Raw genomic sequence first — 15765 nt, forward strand, 5'->3', positions numbered from 1 at the left:
TAGTGCATATAAATTAGAAATACGTTTAAACTTTACAACAGATCTTCTAAAAGGCAGCAATAATGCCCGTGCGTTTCATTTTTACGAACACGGAATATTTGTTTGTATAATCAGTTTTATATTAAACGTCGCGATGTTGCACATTTCAATATACTTTTATAAACAAATCTGGAAAGTTAAAAATCGCATTAAAGACAATAACAAATTGATAACAAATTGATGCGACTTTCGCCTGATTTGTCAAAAATAAAAAGAAAGAATAAACAGAAAAGAATAAAGTGTACACAATATATATATATGAGCAAGCCTATAATCTTTTCGTATGCAATAAACGAAGTTCAGTCCCCATAATTACCGGTATTTTTTATGTACTATCAAAGAAGACAGAGGGAACATATTCAGCCCAATGCTCCATAGGTGATGCTTGATAACACCATTTATGTGTTTGTTATAACTAAGTTTTGTATATGCTGGAAATAGTGAAAATAGTGTCGTGTGTGTTTGGTTTGGTTTTGTCGTTTATGAGTTTTGAAATATAGCAAAAGACGGAAAAAATCAATAATATAGTCGTCGACTTTAGGACGTCGTAAAGGTGTCAAAACCCATTCGAAACTGGGACCTTTGATATCAAGATAACGCGCTTCCACACAGCCATTTCGGCTTTATAACTATTTAAAACGCAACATTATTTATAAACCGAATTTCCAAATAATCGATAATTTTACCAATCTTGATGGATGTTAATTCAAAAACGTTCTACAATTTCAATATCGGAGTATTATCCGTCTATCATCACCACCGGAAATAGATGACCTGCGTAGCGAGAATATACAAAACAACCGAGGTAGTGCTCGTGAAAAGAGTAAGTTATACCATTTTTATCGCGAACGTTTTCCAAAAACTGTGTGACAAATTAATAGTGGACATATCAAACTTCTATCGGAAGTAGTTAGAGTTCTTTATTAAGGCACTCGAGTGTTTAAATAGATCAATAATCAGCTACCTGGTACCGAAAGTTATGTCCATTGGGACATCTTTTTACTTTTGTCTAAGTAAAGTATACTAATTTTGCCGAATTTTGCAATGGTGTGCAAATAGAATTATATAAACTATCGGGTTTTAAAAGCTTCAGCCCAAAAATCTAGATAGTATGCAAATATGGCTAAACTATAAACTTCGTTGTGTACGGCGAATAGCACCTGATGTGTACGGCGTATAGCAAACTACAATTAAATTGTGTACGGCGAATAGTTTTGAGTTTGGTAACCCACAATGCAGAAGAAGGGGACTCCTGAACGGGATTATTTTTTATCGGTGACATTAACCCCTATTTGAGATATGTGTGTGTCCTAATTGGGTGCAATTCGTCTATTTTGAAACAAGTGGAAATGCATAAACAAATGAAACACATTAACATGATCATATTAATGGGGCTCCGTTTGACTGACATATGCACATAGATGCAAGACACATGTGTATACAAACATACTGACGTTAACAAAAAAGCCTCATTCAAAAACAGTTGAATTTCCACGCTCGTTTGAAGAAAAAAATGACGTTTCATTCATTCTTCAATCATCGATTGATAGCAGGAAGTTTGTCATTGCAATTTAATTTAATAAATAAATAAATTTAACTTAAAAAAGCAACGTTTAATTTCATAATTCCTGGGATATTTATTTATTCATTCTTAAATCCTTATTCGAGGATAGACTGCTTGGCGTTGCAATATTATCAATGCGTCTTTGTTGCTGGCTAATGCACGTGCTCCCCAATGAATTGCACGCAAATCGACTTAAGCGTAACCATTGCGTAAAACAACGTGGTTTTCTTGGTGCATTTGATTTTCTAATTGGTATATAAAAAAAGAAATGCTTAAAACAAAAATGGATAGTTAACAATTTTATGTTCAAAAATTAAAAATTCGAATTTTAGAAATTCCTTTGTTCTGCCTTAAAATTCACATATTTTCCGTGATCAAGATATAATCAATTTAAAGGCCAATTGATTACTAAGTACGTACCTTGGTTGGACATTGGCGAGTACTCTTAAATTTGGGTCGGGTAGTTGTTTTCAAAATTGACGTTACGTCAGTTTAAACATTTAAATTGCCAAACATCAGGTTAAATAGTATACTATTATTTTCTTAATTATGCCCCCTTTGAAGAAGAGCGGGATATTGTTATGCTGGTTGAAGGTCGGTCTGTCGGTCGGTCGGTCGGTCTGTCTGTGTGTATAGAAACATAATAGCATTTATTACAGGAAAAAGATGTCCACATGCATGTGCTATTACTGCCCCGAGAAATATGCTTCAAGAATATGATACTGCATCTAATAAACTGTCATGAAGATGATGAAATACGTGTCAGAAAAGTTGATGGACATCAGATGCGGAAAATTAAATTCAAAGCTATACCAGATCTTTGTCGGGAGCAGGAAAGAACAATAACAATTGATGAGATCAAAGGCATTCATATTTCAAGAGCTAATGTGATACCCAATTAAGAAACGTGTCAGGTTACACGAGATTAGCAGTGTTGATGACCAATATGACCCTCTCTCCAACGTTGCTTTAGGTCAGGAATTTATGGAAGAGTCCAATCGAACAAATGAATCCGGTTTCCGTGATAATACTAACGAATGCACTGCGTTGATGCAATCTTCAAGGCCAGAAACATGCTGCTTTGCAGGGCAGGAGTGCTTGTTCGTGTTCCAGGTGTATGCCATCTGCATCGTTTCAAGTGTTTATTATAGTTCGACTTGTCAGTGGAGTAATACCCACACTGACAAGAATGCACTGCGTGGATTCTCTCTTCAAGGCCAGAAACATCCAGCGACTCATCCATTTCTTAAATAAGAAGACAAACTAATAAGGAAAGGTGTATAAAATGCCTTTATTGAAGTGGCTTTATCACTCAAAAGTGTCTATCCTTAATTCACGCTTTTCACTATAACTCATGATAATGTCCACATGTTGTTTTCATTTGCATTGCATATATACCTTTCTCGCACTCTAAATACCACAACAAGCATAGACTTATAATACGATCATCGACTCAATAATTGTATCAAACACGTGTATTTAAGATCCCTGGGTTTAAGGGTAGACCGTATTCAAAATTCGGTTTGCAGTGGCATATACTTCATTCTGGTTTCTCCTCTTAAGCATAACTCGATATTGTGGATGGATTCTATTTTAAAAAGCGAAACAAGTGTAACGTGTTCCCGCAGTGTATGTTTGGATCATAAATAAGAAAGAGTTTTCGCCTGAAAATGGTATTTGCAACCACTAAACAAATAGCAGCATAGGCGTGGTAAAATGGGTTAAACATTCAAATGAATTAACATTCAATGGAATGTTTTTACTTTACTATTTATTTGAGTATAATCAGTTATCAGACAAGTGTTAAAATGCCAATACGCTGCAACTATTCGCCATGCACGACTTTAACTATTCGCCGTACACGACTTTTGCCTAAAACAACTATTCGCCGTACAATACAGTTATGTCATTTTAATTGATTTCCACGAACAATAATCAACCCAAGAAGGTAAATAGCGTTCAGATGGTATATATTGCCTATAAGAATAGGAAATCAACTACATACACGATGACAAACCATGCAATCATAAAAAAAGCTGTTTCTTGGAGAAGTACCAATTTCAAACCGGTACCAAGCAGTCATAAATTTGTGTAAATAACGCTTCATCAATACAAATTGCAATATAGATACACATTTTTAAACATATTAATCTGTCTGTAAGATGCTTAACACGCAATGGTTATCCAGGAGCGAGTAATTATTAGATTGTTTAGGTAAATACTCACTGCTCTCCATGGTTGTTTTGTTTATTCTCGCTTTGCTGGTCATCTATTTCCGGTGGTGATGATAGACGGTGATTATTTCGGTTTTAAAATTGCAAACGTTGTACCTTAATAGAAGGGGTATCGGTAGAAGATCTCAATAAATATAGACTTATATCACGTTTACCTACTATATCTAAAATATTTGAAAAGCATATAGCTAAACAATTGCATATATATCTAGAATCTACAGGTCTATTAAACACAACTCGCAAATATCATTCTTGTCAAACAGCATTGATTAATATAGTTGATTCATGGTTTAAACACATTGATAATGGGAATCTGGTAGGTACAATTTTCTTCGATTTTAAAGAAGCATTTGACCATAGGGTTCTTTTACACAAATTAAACCATCATCATTTTAATGATAGGTCGCGCGACCTATTTTCTTCATATCTCCGCAATCTATTTCAGTATATCAAAGCAGAAAACACTACTTGTAAAAGCATCAAGCTGGTGTTCCCCAAGGATCTATTTTAGGACCTCTTCTTTTTCTTATATACGTTAATGATCTTTCGTTTAATTTTACATGTAATTCTGCATTGTATGCTGATGATACAACATTGCATACTGTGGGCACAAATATTCAAACAGTTCAAAATCGGTTACAGACAAATCTTTCGATTGAAATTGAATGGTGCCAAACTAATATCATTATTATTAATCCACTAAAAACTACTTGTATGGTATTAGTGTCGAAACGGAAAGTTAAAAAAAATAACAAATCTAAAACTTAAAATTTCAGATACTGAGATCAAAACAGTAAATTGTCAAAAAAATTACTTATATTGACACTACTCTATCTTGAAAACTACACATTTACAGAGTTTGTTAAAAGATGACGTCTCCAATGTTTCTTCTGCAAAAAAATATAACCATTTTTTAACCCTTGAAATGCGTAAGCTCTCCTATAATGGTTATATCTTACCTATATCCAACTACGCAAGCGTTACCTGGAGTTCAGCGGCCAAATCGGAAATAAATAGAATAGTCAAAATACAAAAGCGTCGTGGGGCACATATTTTAAATATAAAGTGCAATTCAAAGATCGTTCACTTTGTATCTCTCTTATCTGTCTGTCTGTCTTTCCTAAAATACGCATATGATTTACAAGTAAATCAGTACAAAAATAGTAATCAAATGAATTCAATGAAATGAACGTATGACTGTTCCTAAAATCTTGTCACAGCAAATCTTTGCTTACAATCGATACATAAAAATAATCTTAATTTATGGTGCGTTATTTTAATTTCGTCATTAATATGCATTAATTCCATTTAATGGCAGTTAAGTATACCAGACACATAAATCAAACTGTTTTCAGACTACTGTACACCACGGAGCGTATATTGACAGGAGTTAAATTGAGTCCCGGGGGGGATAACTTCCAATATACGGGTATTTAGGGGTGTGCCGATTTTTTGGGATGTATTTTTCGACTAAAATTATAGATATGGGTATGGTTTTGAGCATCTAAGTATAGATATGGGTATTGGAATCAGAAATTTGCTTGTATATAAATGCATATAGATTTGAAAGTATCAGTATCAAAATAGGTATGATAAATGTCATTCTTGTATATAAATGGGTATCAATCAGTAGCGAGAATTTTGAAAGATGCAGAATCTTGACTGTTTTTATCTGTTGCTTGATCGACCAAGATGATACTGTGACGTCGGCGTTTATGCAAATTAGGCGTAATTTTCCCGACAGTTCATACACCAATGAAATGCAGAAAAATGCTATTCAATTCTTGTATAACCGACTTTACGCTACATGTGTACAAGGAATTATACTCTGCCATTGTGACAACTTGGATGATATTGTTTTGTAGAAAATTTTAATTATGTGTGGAATCATGAAATCGTTATCACAGGCTTTGAAAGTAAATTAGTAAATTAAGAAAACATATTTAATTTCCGGCCATACTTAAATAGAGGATTTTATTGAAAGTTGAAAAGATATTTACAATGGAGATTTCTATTACGCAAATCACGCAAAAACAAGAAAACAAAGTCAAATTGTCATTTTTGTGGGACAATATAGTACTGAAATGGGTCCAGTTTATCAAAATTCTTGTATTGAAATGGGTCAAATTTCTCAATTGTATCGTATACAAATGGGTCTGCTTTTTCAAAATCTTGTATCAAAATGGGTCTACTTTATCCGAGTTCCGGTATAAAAATGGGTCACATTTCGGAAGTCTCAGCGGAACACCCTACCCTAAAATTTGGGAAGTTATCCCCCCGGGAATCGAGTATTTGACCCTTATTGTAGTAAATTCAATTTTATGCAGAATGTAATCATCCGATTTTATTGCTTTATACGTTATCTTGTTGCTTAATAATTCCTCTTTCAAACAAATATAACTTTTAGTATATTTCCGTTGTTATAAATGGATTGATAACGCGTTAAAAACAAAAAATTAACATTTTATGTTTTACCCCCGCGCGTTTAACCGTGTCGTAACTTAGTCACGTGACCGGTTGCTATCGATTAGCGTACATCGAAGCGCCGAGGCTATACATTTTGATGTACCTACTAACGTCTTTTTTAAATAAAGAACTGCAATATCATCATTTTATCAACTCGCATTAAGACGTTGAAGATTTGTGTACCTCAGATTTGTTTTCAAAGGAAAATAAAGACACATTATCAGGCCAATAAATGTTTTCATGTTCTTTTCACCTTCGCATTGATTCATTTCTATTGAAACTGTCAATCGTATGAGCCTAACGACCGGGAGGTCACAGGTTCGATCCCCACCGAGGGAGCGTTCTTTAGATCTCCCCCATAGACACCAAGTACTGGTTCTAGGCCCAGGAAACGGACTCGAGAGCGTTTATATAAGCCTTAGGCTTTCGATGCAATCGAGCTAACATAAATATGTTTAAACTAATCGTATGAGGTTTAAACATTAAACCACACAACCATACACGATGATAAGCAGTATTATAGAAACATCCAGGCATTTGCATTCGCTGATTTGAAAAGCTCTTTTAACGTGTAGACAGGCGAACAGTAATAATAGATTGTATTGTATTCTATGTTCGAACAGTTCATGGAGATAATCACAAAACGGGTACATTTCTTAGCAGTTTCTAAGACATAAAACTTCCAAATATAATTTTATATGTAAACACACTTAAGCGTACTAATAATACGTCAAACATAATTGCAATATATTGTAGAACCCTAAAAAATCATCAAATTTATCATCACAGCTCTCCGACAAAAAACAGCTTAATTCACGCCCGCATACGGAAGCTGGAGTTGCAATTATTCAGTGCGGCGATCCTTTGAATAACTTATGTTTAGGTTTCACGTTTGAGAACATATTTCTTTGCGGATTTGCAAATTTCACTTTTTTACGTATGATCAAATTACTTCAAAGTGTATGTCCGATATTTTGCTAATGAGACCCGACAATTATTGTATCTGGGAATTCCTAGAGTACTGTGCACCGCAAATTCACGTAATCAGTAAACTTAATCGGTATGCCTTTCATTCACAACAAAAAATAAATTTAACAATAAAAATGTAGATTGGTTGGTAAACAAAATATGTCATGTTTGTAGCGCATGGGGTCTTTAGGCGCCATTAATTGCGACGAAATCTACTTGCTGTTTAAGTTAAATATAATTGACGAATTCTTTAAATCTTTTATCTCATTTGATTTAGACGTGAACACAATACAAATTACTCCTAGTGGAAAACAGCACAAATAACGTGATCACAAAAAGTCTATTGTTATATTAAAGTATTTAAGAAACCACAAGTATTTAGAATAGCCTAAAATAATTTCAACATTTAAAAGCACACACATTTCTGACTTTAGGGCGATCAGATAAACATATACAAACATTTCTAGAAAGAGATAATCAAAGCACGTCAAAACGTTAACAAAACCAAATTGCAATCAAATTAAGATATAACCAATGTCATCTATTGCACAAGAAACAATTTGATGGTTTGAATGAATAAATGTATAACAAAGTTGGTAAAACATTCAAAACGTACACAATCATTGCAGTAAATAGTATTTATTAAGATAAAGTTATTTGGTAACAAGCCTTAAAGATGGTAAATTTTATCTTCATATTATGTAGAACTTATTCTGTTGTCGTTGTTTTCTCGTATGATGATATACATGAGGAACATTCGAGTAAGATCACCACCTAGCTTGGAGCTGTAAAACAAAATATTACTATATATAAGATGCAATTAAAATAAAACGAAGTATTTACCACATATTAGTTATAACATAATACTACCTACTAAACATGCATACAGTAACTCCACGAACTACTGCGAAGATTTACGTAGCATGGTAAGAGCTTTTGTAATACGCAAATATTATTTTCAAACAAAGAAAATAAACAAAGGTTCGAGTTTGTTTTCATTTTCTCCTACAAAATCACTTCAAATGCAAACGAGCGCATATTATGGTTGATTTTTGCAAGGTCAGTATTGCATGTGTTTTTTGAAGGTCGCAGACACGAACAACGAAAGCAAGACAAATATACAAACACAAACAACCAGAAAAGGTGCCGAAACAATTATTATGCTATTCATAGCCGTAGTTGTCACTCTGTCACACCTGCACGCCAAACAATATAGCTGATAACCAGTAGGCCAACTTTCTTAAACCATTGAAAATCAGGTATTTGGGCAATTAAGTTATGCTATATTGTTTGCAACTTACTTTGAGCGACAGGTATGTTTTTATGAACGGCATTATTTGCAGCAACAGAACCAGCAAATGCAGGCAATGATTAACACGGGGACGGCACTTGACACTACCGGAACGTATCTACAACATAAAGTATGTAATTACATAATTAAAGTGTTACACAGTTCAATAAAACCACTACACACTATGTATATCCGTTGTCTAAACGTTATATGAGTAAATGCGTGCTTGTAAAATAAATTGATTAATTACGTACAATTTAAGTTTAAAATGTATCGTTTTAATGTGCAGTATAAATTTATCTACTTATCGGAAGAAGCAGATTTATCTTTACGGTAAAGTTAATATAATATGCACAATACATTTTATTTTAAACGTTATAAAAGTTTCTATAACTCTTTATAATTGTGTCAAATATAAAATCTCACATGTGATCTTCGAGCCATGTTCTACAGCTATCTTCGGTCCTTTCCGATGAGGGAACCATTCTTGCTGCATCCGAAAACACGTTTTGTACGTGCTGACGGTCAAATCGGTACAGCAGTATGTACTACACAACTTGGCGGAATGTTGGAGTCCAAACCTGCCAGTGTAACTTGTGCAGCATTGTGCACCATTGCATTCCCCAACTGTGAGTAAACACGCAGTTTTTATTCGAATACAAGGACCTTATGGTACAAATAAGTTAAACACTTATATACACTAAAGTCAGTGTCATAAAATACTTAATAATCGAAAATACGAAAGGACAATATTGTAATGTAAATAATGCAATAAATCGTCCTCCATTAGTAAGAAGGGGCAGACGCTACATAACTCGCAAAAGCATGTTTTCGAAACATAATAACTTTTCTTTAATATAACGATAATTGATGAGTGTTTCTATGTAAAACTTCAGGGAGCGTCGCTAATTGATAAAGCATGAGGCTGTTTTTAAAAATTGTACAAAAATATACATATAGAAAGGACAAAACAACCAAAATCGTAATAGTTTCATAGAGTATGGATGTTTGCTTTAGTAAATTATGAACGACCTTTCATAACAAATTAATTGTGCAACATGGTCCCTGCCTTACAAAGAATGATAATGTTCATTGTAAATGTACTTACATAGCATCATAAACGACACCAAGCACATCGCCGATACAACTTTAATCGCTGGCATGTTTTCTTTGCTCTGTCACCTGTTCTGTATAGATTATTACAAGCGGTTTATATTTTTCTCTTTATTATCAACTCGATTATACTCATACACCAGTTTAATTAGACAAAAAATAATATTCCTTTAATTTCCTTTATAAACTTGTAAGTAAGCCCAATGACATTTTGTGACATTAAACAAAATGTTATAAACAGATATAAGTAACTTTCAATACGATTAAACGTCTATTTTCTTTACCTTTAAACAAGCAATTAAAATGATTAATATGTTTGTAATCAATTCAATTAACTTTTAAACGGTAAAATATATCAAATGCTGTTAATAACAATGAAATTCTTAAAGACAAATTACGCCGAAACCCGAACGTTTAGTCGCATTAGTTGCAGAAAAAAGAGCTTGTGTCGTATGAATATAAACAATTCAATGTCAGAGGGGGTAACCACGTGACAAACAAGATGGCGACGTCCATGCCGAGATAGGTATATTTCGTCGTTTTATACTCTTTATTACTTTTTTTTTATTTCACTCACTTTCCAGCCATATTAGGAAGAAAGTTACTGGCTTTTATTTCAAAGTAATATTCGCTCTATATCTCGACTTTACTCGGTGCGAAATGTCTTAGCTGGATGACCTAATTAGGGCTCCACTAATAAAATTTGTGGGGTGTAAAGTCGAGATATAAAGCGAATTTAAATACGAAATAAACGCTTATCACCTGTTTACTGATATGGCTGGAAAGTGCGCGTAATTTAAACAGTAATAATAAAGGGTATACAACGGCGAAAAATAACAGTCTCGGTATGGACGTCGTTATCTTGACTATCACGTGATTACCCCCTCTGAATGTAAATCCAAAAATGCAACATATCGATAAATGTCGACTGTACAGCGGTAAATATTTTTTGTTAACTATATATGTGACCAAAGCTGGGAAAATCAGTCTTGTGTTCAAAAAATCACATTTTGACTTTTTGGCAATTCTGGATTCTCTGAACATTTGAGTTCACAAAAATGAGATTTTTTATTTATCACATTCAAAACTAATTTTATGACCTTCCAAAGTGATCAACCCTACATTTTACCGTCACAAAAAGTTATCATTTAACACAAAAAACATCTAAAACATTCAAACAACAAGCACATTGTTTTATTAAAACAATAATCTTTCCTTTAGTCAAATACATAATTATAGTGCAATAAACTGACAACAGCATTATGGACATTTAAAATGTACCATTTGTGTTGCTATGGTAACCGATCTACATGTTAATAATCACCAGAGCACACAATCACGCCTTTTATAAATCTATGAATTGTATTTTCAATCAAGTGTTTGTTTAAAGGCAAACACAACATTAATTTCACTGTTTTGTAACTAGTTAAACAATAACAATCAATAATGTGTGTGTTCCATGAACAATTTTTCCTTTTTTATTCAGTTACATGTGTATTTAAGTATAATGTAAACTCAAACACAACAGAATGGAAAACACAACATTGAAAAGTGTTGGTTGAAAGTACACATGGATACTAAATGTTTCAGTAAATGAAATAATCATTATTTGTTTTCATTATTTCTGATAGAGAAAAATAGACATAATAAACAATAGCTTAAACATAAAAATTGTTTGTTTTTGTTACTATGGAAACAATGTAGCAAACAAACAAAAAATATAGGATTTTCATTGTAAAACATAAATAAATACAATATTCACACTGATTTTTTCCCAGTTTTTCGGAAAGGCAGTCTGTGTCCATAAGGTGAAAACAATTGCATGGTTACATGGAAAAAATGATTTTTGTTTTGTAAATATGAGATATAAAAAACTTGAAAACAAGCTTGTGAAATTAGAACAACAAACGTTTGCATTGAACATTTCAAAACCTGTATCAACTGACACATTTAGCAATTGAATACATGTTTAAGCTTTCCTAGGAATAGAGGATTTTTTGCATTGTTTGGGGGAAAATATATCACCCAATACCTTGGCCAAAATAAACACTGATACATGATGTATGTAATTGTTGTGGCACCATCAGAGAAGATCAGATGCGCATCTTAATGCATCTTCTTTTTTGGGGGGCACAGTCTGTTTTTTGTTGCTCACCAGTAGCGCGTTTCGGACATGTCAAGTTTTTGGTTCATCTATGCGACAGAATTCACGAATGTTTTCAAATAAATACCACTGATGGTCCAGATCAAGCCCTTTCGCAAACATTTCTTATGGCAGGTTGTCACAGCTCACATTAACATTCACTTTCGAGACCTTCCTGAGAGTGATTCTGACTAATGGTGAGTCACTAAATTCCCTGTATGCCACAACACCGGGATGCTCCGCTGACACATGGAAATTGATGAAATTTGGTGACATTCTTTATGTGGTGAAACAATGTCGTAAGGTAATCCTTCCTGTCTTAGATAACAACAGGATTGGATGAGTCCCCCACAAGCTGGGGGATGTTGTGGCCCGTCCTTGGCGATAACCCCACAGACGCAGGGACATCAGACAACATGTCTGCATTGAAGTTTCTGTATCAAGATTACCATTTAATTAAGAAACAATTGCAAAATACAGTTTTCCTGTTATCAAATTATTATTTTGTTGTTGTTGTTGTTGTAATATAAAACTACAAAGTTTGAAGGATGATTTTGCATGGGATTGTGTTTGCCATCAAGAATTTTATACCAATAAAACAGCTCAAACTATTAAAATGAATATTTATTTTCCTGTTACAAGACATAAAGTACCTACACACTATTTTAATTGATTTATGATTTATTATTTTTATATTGTATTACATGGCAGAACTATACAACTGGATAGACCTATGGAAATGCAAACAAGGTTTATCAAGAAGGATCATGCAGGTCACATACACCATACTGTGATAAGGAATTTACCTCCACTTTGATTTCCAGATGCCAAAGTGCCAATCTGGTGTAAACTTTGTATGTCTTATCAACATAAAGCTTAGTGTGATGAATTTGTGTAAACCTGAAATGTTAAAAAATAATTATTAAAAAAGGTCAGGCTACAATTTAGAATATGTATTTTGTAGTAATTGATTGACTTAAAAATGTTGACTCATTTCAATATATTATTTTAAGAGAATTTTCCTTTTGGGATTGATACCAGAGTAATTTGTTTAAACATATTTACTACATATCAACATGCTTTACCATTTTGCAATTGCATTACTGCAAACAAATATTTTTAACAACAGGTTTAGCTAAATTAATTTCTCAACATTAAAAAAAGCTATCAGAAACACAATAACTAAGGGCTTGTTATTACCTACAAGAACTCTCCACAGAAGGTCCAGATGACTATGTTGTTTTTATTTTGGCCGCAACAGTTGTCACACTGAAAGTGAGCATGCTGTTCGCCAAGACCGTATGTGTTGAGGTAGTGGTGAACCTGGCTGACCACAGCATTTGCACCTTTATCATGTGACTGGCCTTCGTCTGCGAGGTAAAACACCTGCTTTCCTGTGAAACAGGAGACTAATAAATAAACCGTAATAACTTACTAGAGATACCCAAATAGTTAGTTTTTTCCAATTAATTAATAGGTGGTTTGAAACATTTAGATAATGCATGGTTATTGTCTTATCATAAAAGATTGATATTAGACGAGAATGATATCCCCCAGACCACACACGCACACAAACACGCACACACACACACAACAATAAAAAGTAAATAATCGATTGGTAGTTGATTACATTTAGACTGATTCAGTTTGTGGATAGCAATGATATTAAATTATTTCAAATACCAGATCCTTCACAGCTGATTCCATACACCTCACACTTCCTCAGGGTCTTGAAAAATAACTTCCCAACCTGTAGAATATCAAATTATTGGTTATTTATCTACATAACACTTTTTTATTATAATAATTATTAATTAAAGTTGTGCTTAAACATTTTAAAAAGTCAACCTTAAATTTGTTTTGTTTATCAGCTTCTGCCACATGAAGTTCAGACTGTTCAATAAACGCAGTATCTGATGTTTTTTACAGCTTCTACATCAATATCAATATCAGACTCATCATGGTTTGACTCAAGGTCATTTTCATAATCATCTACCACATAAAACAAATCTTCAGTAGCGGGGTTAGAAGTTTCAAAATAAAGTTCATTTACATTCGATAAATCATTTAAATTTAAAAACGAATTGTTCTTGTCTTGTGAAATTTCACATGGAATAGTGTTGGTGTTAATAAATTGAGACATGATATTTTAAAGTCAAATTTAAATCTTCCACCATTTCATGTAAACAATTCAGTTGCTATCGTACAGTTTACTTCCGGGTCAAACTTGCGAGTCGCGAAAATTAATCACAGAGCCAAAATACACATATATCTTTCACTTACCTATTTTAAGCATGTGGAAATATCATTTCCGAACCTTCTTCGATTGAAGACATCCATTAGTACAAGATGTCATTTTGATTTACAGCGTTTAATAGCCATTGAAAATGAACACACTACGAGACAGGTTGCGCTACCTGTGAACTGCTCAAACGAAACAGTGTCTTTCAAGGGGAATAGTTTGAATTAAATAAGCGGATTACAAACCACCAATTGTGCCAGTGTTTAAAGGACATATTCATGCTATATTGTGGAAATTTTCAAAGCATGTCATAAATTATGAGCCGAGAAATTGTATGAAAAAGACGAAATATCCAGCGCATTTTCGTACACGATTTTTATCTCGCGATTTCCCGACATAAACGTCAGCGTACACAAGACTGATTTTCGCTGACGACGTCACATATAAATAATATTTTTGATGCTCTGGTACCACTTGTTCTTAGCGTTTTGGCCGCTTTTTAATACATCAGCGTGTCATATGTCTTGAAAATAAGATTGTAAAAATACTCGTTTAAAAAAATAATAACGATAAAATAATTTTAATAATAAAAATAATAACTTTTATATCGAGCATTTAATACAAAGCGTGTATGAATGTTTAAATTTATCGCATGTTAAGAGCCTATTCAAACATCAGTAAAATGTGTTTCGAATATGAAGATTATTTAATAGACTGGAAATAAGTTACAACATACCTTCAGTGTAGATGTAAGGCAGTTCGTTTTCCAACACTGATTACAGGTAACCTGTTTACCCCTTGGATTTATTTGTCAACACTGTATCTATGTCATGTGACTACATATATTACTTCGTTTCAACCAATCAGTGAGAGTTATAGCTCAACTCCCAATCCTACTTTGGTATTCTTCCTTAAATGACAAAACTTCGTAGAAGTCCTTTATCTTTCATGGAATTCCTTTGGGTTTCGGAAAGTTACTGAACTGTCACTTCAGTGGCCAATCAATATGTAATTTGAACCCACCCAGTACACTGTATTAAGGTATTATTGCAGGTACGCTTTTGTTAAGATGAAATTAGTATAATGGTGCTTCAAAACTACTCTCGTAGCATAGTATTTGTTAGCTCAATATTAAACATTTTGTGTACATACCTTATTTAAGAAGACCATGCTGATGCACAATATGTTATTACACTGTAATATCTACTTGATACCATTTGCGATTTTACCATAAATGGTACCCAGAACATATTAAGTAAAATGTGTGTCCATTTCATTTTTCACATGAAATCAAGTATTAAACATATAAAGACACTTGTCGTTTGTTCCAAAATCATATTATTATTGTTTGCATACTAATCACTATAATCCGTTGTCTTTTTGTCCCCTCTTTACCACAACTATAGTCGGCTATCTTTCTATATGGTCTATTTTCTCCATTAACAACACGCATCTCCTTATACAATGCCACCATCATTACAAACATTTTTTTCCCTGTGTATCCATTTCATTTTTCACACGAAACCAAGTTTTTAGCATATAAAGGCACTCGTCGTTTGTTCCAAATTCATAATAGTATTGTTTGCATACTAATCACTATAATCCGTTGTCTTTTTGTCCTCTCCTTACCACAACTATAGTCGGATATCTTTCTATATTGTCTATTTTCTCCATTAACAACACGCATTTCCTGATACAATGCCA

The 15765-nt window shown here is 33.4% G+C and overlaps 2 long non-coding RNA genes across 2 annotated transcripts; both read right to left on the bottom strand.

Moving 5' to 3' along the window:
* Positions 1–7646: 7646 nt before the first annotated feature.
* LOC127876525 (uncharacterized) lies at positions 7647–14889 on the bottom strand. Its single transcript, XR_008047912.1, has 5 exons — positions 14798–14889; positions 9672–9750; positions 8990–9190; positions 8574–8681; positions 7647–8057 (listed from the first exon to the last, which is right to left on the bottom strand). It is a non-coding gene; the product is annotated as an uncharacterized LOC127876525 (long non-coding RNA).
* LOC127876527 (uncharacterized) lies at positions 13051–14212 on the bottom strand. The gene is made up of 3 exons (XR_008047914.1): positions 14103–14212; positions 13503–13569; positions 13051–13213 (listed from the first exon to the last, which is right to left on the bottom strand). It is a non-coding gene; the product is annotated as an uncharacterized LOC127876527 (long non-coding RNA).
* Positions 14890–15765: the final 876 nt, after the last annotated feature.

The sequence above is a fragment of the Dreissena polymorpha genome, chromosome 4, assembly GCF_020536995.1.
Source record: "Dreissena polymorpha isolate Duluth1 chromosome 4, UMN_Dpol_1.0, whole genome shotgun sequence".
In the NCBI taxonomy this organism is placed as follows: Eukaryota; Metazoa; Mollusca; class Bivalvia; order Myida; family Dreissenidae; genus Dreissena; species Dreissena polymorpha.